This window comes from Glycine max, chromosome 2 (genome assembly GCF_000004515.6).
Source record: "Glycine max cultivar Williams 82 chromosome 2, Glycine_max_v4.0, whole genome shotgun sequence".
Lineage (NCBI taxonomy): Eukaryota > Viridiplantae > Streptophyta > Magnoliopsida > Fabales > Fabaceae > Glycine > Glycine max.
In genome coordinates, this window is record NC_016089.4 from 17,525,731 (window position 1) to 17,530,738 (window position 5,008).

Genomic DNA, 5,008 nt, shown 5'->3' on the forward strand with positions numbered 1-5,008 from the left:
CCCTTATGTTATCAAAGGCTACAAACTAAAAGGTATATTGTAGCCGATGCTCTTTCTCGACGTCATGCATTACTTTCTATGCTTGAAACAAAATTGATTGGTCTTGAATGTTTGAAAAGCATGTATGAAAATGATGAAACTTTTGGAGAAATTTTTAAAAATTGTGAAAAATTTTCAGAAAATGGTTTCTTTAGACATGAAGGCTTTCTTTTCAAAGAAAACAAATTGTGTGTGCCTAAATGTTCTACTAGAAATTTGCTTGTTTGTGAAGCACATGAAGAAGGTTTAATGGGGCATTTTGGGGTCCAAAAGACTCTAGAAACATTACAAGAACATTTTTATTGGCCTCATATGAAAAAGGATGTGCAGAAATTTTGTGAACATTCCATTGTATGTAAAAAGGCAAAGTCTAAGGTAAAGCCTCATGGATTGTATACTCCATTGCCAATTCCGGAGTATCCTTGGATTGATTTATCCATGGATTTTGTTTTGGGGCTGCCAAAAATAAGCAATGGTAGAGATTCCATTTTTGTGGTTGTTGATAGGTTTTCTAAAATGGCTCATTTTATTCCATGTAAAAAAGTTGATGATGCTTCCCATGTGGCTGATTTGTTTTTCAAGGAGATTGTGAGACTCCATGGTTTGCCAAGGAGCAATGTTAGTGATAGGGACTCTAAGTTCCTAAGCCATTTTTGGAGGACTTTGTGGAGCAAGTTGGGCACTAAATTGTTATTTTCAACCACTTGTCACCCACAAACCGATGGGCAAACAAAAGTTGTTAATAGGACTTTGAGAACTTTGCTTAGAACAGTTTTGAGGAAGAACTTAAAAACTTGGGAAGCTTGTTTACCCCATGTTGAATTTGCTTACAATAGAGCTATTCATAGCACCACTAATTTTTCTCCTTTTAAAGTTGTTTATGGTTTTAACCCACTAACTCCTCTTGATCTTTTGCCTATGCCTAATGTTTCTGTTTTTAAGCATAAAGAAGGTCAAGCAAAGGCGGACTATGTGAAGAAGTTTCATGAGAGAATCAAAGATCAAATTGAGAGGAAAAATAAAAGCTATGCTAAACAAGCTAACAAAGGGAGAAAGAAGGTTGTCTTCGAACCCGGAGATTGGGTTTGGGTGCACATGAGAAAAGAAAGGTTTCCGGAACAAAGGAAATCAAAGCTTCAACCAAGGGGAGATGGACCATTTCAAGTGCTTGAAAGAATCAATGACAATGCTTACAAAGTTGAGCTGCTCGGTGAGTATAATGTTAGTTCCACCTTCAATGTCTTTGACTTATCTCTTTCTGATGCAGATGGAGAATCCAATTTGAGGACAAATCCTTCTCAAGAGGGAGAGAATGATGAGGACATGACCAAGAGCAAGGGCAAGGATCCACTTGAAGGACTTGGAGGACCTATGACAAGGGCTAGAGCAAGGAAAGCCATGGAAGCTCTTCAACAAGTGCTGTCCATACTACTTGAATACAAGCCCAAGTTTCAAGGAGAACAGTCCAAGGTTGTGAGTTGTATCATGGCCCAAATGGAGGAGGACTAAATGGCACCACTTTCTCTTAATTTTAGAGTGTTTAGTTTGTCTAAATAATGGTCCAATCCTTGTAAAGTTGGCTGACCAAAAATATGTTTTGGGTTAATCAACTAAAAGGGCTTTAGTTAGGTTTAGTTCAAGTTGTAATAAGGGCCCAATTGGCAACCTAGGCATCAGCCTTTTGGGAGACCAAATGGTGGCTGACTTGTTGGCTGTTGGGGTGACTTTTGGTTGCCACAATTTCAGTTACACTCAGCCATTAAGTTCTTTTAAGTCCCTAGGTTAATGGCATTAAGTTATTTTAATTCTAGGTTAGTGGGTCATTACTAAAATCTGTTGTAAAACTTCTATATAAGCTGAACCATTTTATCAATAAACACAAGTTGAGTTTTATTCAGAAAATTAGAGTTTATCTCTTTTATCTTAGTGAGAGTGATTCTCCTAAATTCTTGAGTGATTCAAGAACACCCTGGCTGTATCAAAGGACTTTCACAACCTTTGTGTGTTGCCCTCGCCGGAAAGAGTGATTCTTTCCTTCCTTTCATCTTCAACCTTGTTCTTTCAAACCACAATTCCAGAAAATCCACTTCTGCCCAGAATTATCTCGTGGCCATAACTCCCGTTTTCCACACTCAAATTAAGTGATTCTTGAGCCTAAATTGAATTTCAAGACGAGATCTTTTACCTCGTTTTGGAATCACCTCATTTGGAGCCCTGTAGGTTGAGTTATTGCCATTTCTATATTTCTGTCCAGCCACCACTTAACCTACGTTTTCTCATCTCATTATTCCATTTATGCCAAGAACCACCTTATTAAAACCCACGAAATTAACCACCTTATTTTCCATCCTTTCCTTAATCAATTTCCGCAGTTTCCATCAAGGTTTAATCCTAGACAATCATAAGTCAGCCTTTGTGCAATGAAGGTTCATATCATTTGGTAATCAGAGCTCCGATTCTAGGATCAACACTTCCTTTGCTGGAAATATTGGGTAACATCCTTCTTTATTCTCTTTTCCATTTATATTACCTTCTTATTCATATTTTTTTTAGGCTGAACCATTGCAAAAGTTACGCCTTTTGATCTCTTTGTTAAAAAAAAGAGCAGAATTTCGTATAAGCAAAATTAAAAAAAATAATTGGGCTGAATGGTTCATGCTTGAAGAACTTTTAAAACTAAGGCACCCAACCCTAGGGTACTTTGTGAATCTAAGCCTAAGAGAAACCTACCTTTAGCTTAAAACTAGAAACACTTATTCTATCATGTTGTAAAGACTCATGCATATGTTGCAACAATATGTAAAAACATATGAAAACAGAGTCAAGGAGAGATACAACCTTTACATTCAAATGCAACAAGAACCAAAGCTTGATTTCATGGATCTCTCTTGATCTCAAAAGATGTTTACAACTCACTTTAACCTTTGAAATCTTCAAGAAAAGAACATTGAAGTCTTGAGTTAAAAGTTCATTCAAAAACGTATTTTTTGAATGCTTGAAAGTGAGAACACAAGGTGGCTATATATAGAGAAAATAGTTAGAACAACTTGTAATCGATTATCTCAAAGATGTAATTGATTATATTCTCATTTTAATCGATTAAAGTGTTCTTCCCAACACTTGGAAAACTTTCAATAACAATGTGATCAATTAGATTCTTGATTTAATCGATTAAAGTATTCTTGATCACTTCTGGGAACACTTTCAAGAACCATGTAATCGATTCCTATATCTTCGTAATTGATTAAAGCAAAGACCTAAGAAAAAAAACATGGTCTCAACAGAACAAAGTAATCAATTACAAATTTGGGGTAATCGATTACACTAGAACAAAGATCTCTCTACAAGCTTCTCAAAATACTTGTGTAATCAATTATGGATATACTATAATCGATTAAAATGGAGAGTTATACACTAAAGATGTTTCTTACCTTAGAAACAATCTTCCTACTTCTATATGATGATGCATGATGTACACATAAATAGATTAATACTTAAAAGCATCAATCAAATACAAATGCCACTCAATAAGGAGTTGGGCATGTAAAAAGACAAAACTCTTCATATCTTGATCTTCATGTTGCTCCCCCTATCTCTAACAATCTCTTTTTTTTTGGCTTTGATGATGCCAAACTCTGATTGCCATTGGGTGCATTTGGAGGGGCTTGAGAGTAGATATTTCTCTTAAGATAGACCTGAAAAGGGATGAACACTATGGCCAAGAGAAGTGTCAAATCATATCATCATCATCATAATAGAGTTGTAAAATTAGTGAATAAGAATGTATGTATGCAATCCACTACTTCTCCCCCTTTTGGCACAACAAGGCCAAAAAGTCACAAACACAAAATAAAAAACAAACAAATATAAGGTGTGAACAAAGGAAATAACATACCATTTCATTCAAATCCTTAATCATTACAACTTATCATGAAAAAAACAACTTTTCATAAAAACAAAAACAACTAATAAAAAAATATAACAAGGCAAAGAACATACCATTTCATTCTAATTTTCCATGAATTTTTGTATTTATTTTCATGTATTAAGTTCAAATGACTCTTGCTATGTTTTGGGTTAGTTTTTAGGTTTTTTAGGCTTTCTATGCCATTATAGTGGTCAATGGGGTTTTATTTCTAGTGGGAATTTAATTCCTAATTTGAATTAATTTCTAGTGGGATGTTTAGATGAGATCCTACACTATAAATAAGGGAAACATTATAGCTTTTAAGTAAGAATGAATCTAAATAAAAGTTTCATTTTTCTCTCTTTTGTGAGATCTTCCCTTATTTCTTGGGCAAAGAGTTGAATATGATCTTATCAAGGCAACTTGTGGCTATCAAACCTATGACTTATCACTCACCTTGTCATCTATTTCTTGAGTGTGGCGTCAATATCCTTCTCTAAGAGAAAACTAAATCAATTTCTAAGCCTGAAATCTTCAAGGAAATTTATCCCGTTTCCGTGTTTGTATCACTTTCTAACTTAGGATAGACACTTAACGAAGGCCTGACAGAGTCTCCTTTGTTTGACACCATCCATCATACCTCCCCATGGGATTGGAAACAAACAACTAGAGACACAACATACCAAATAATAACATCAACAATGTCATTCTCAATTTCAATCATTTCTCATTGGCTCCTATGGCCACTTCTTTTGGTAGCTCTCAAACTTAAATATTGAAGATTAAAGTCTCTATCTCTTTTAGTTTAGTCTTGATTTTCATAATTTTGCATGCCGAAATACATTTAATAGGTGTGGCATTGTATTGATTGTTTAGCTAGGCATGAGTGTTTAGTTTATGTCATTTTTGCTTAGTTTTATCACCTTTATGCCTGGAATAGTTATCTTTGAAAGATTAGAAGTTCATTGAGCTATTTATGAACTTGGTAATCAATTACAATATGTGTGTAATTAATTACACGAGTAAAGATGGATTCAAAGAGGTTTACTTCTCATTCTAAGT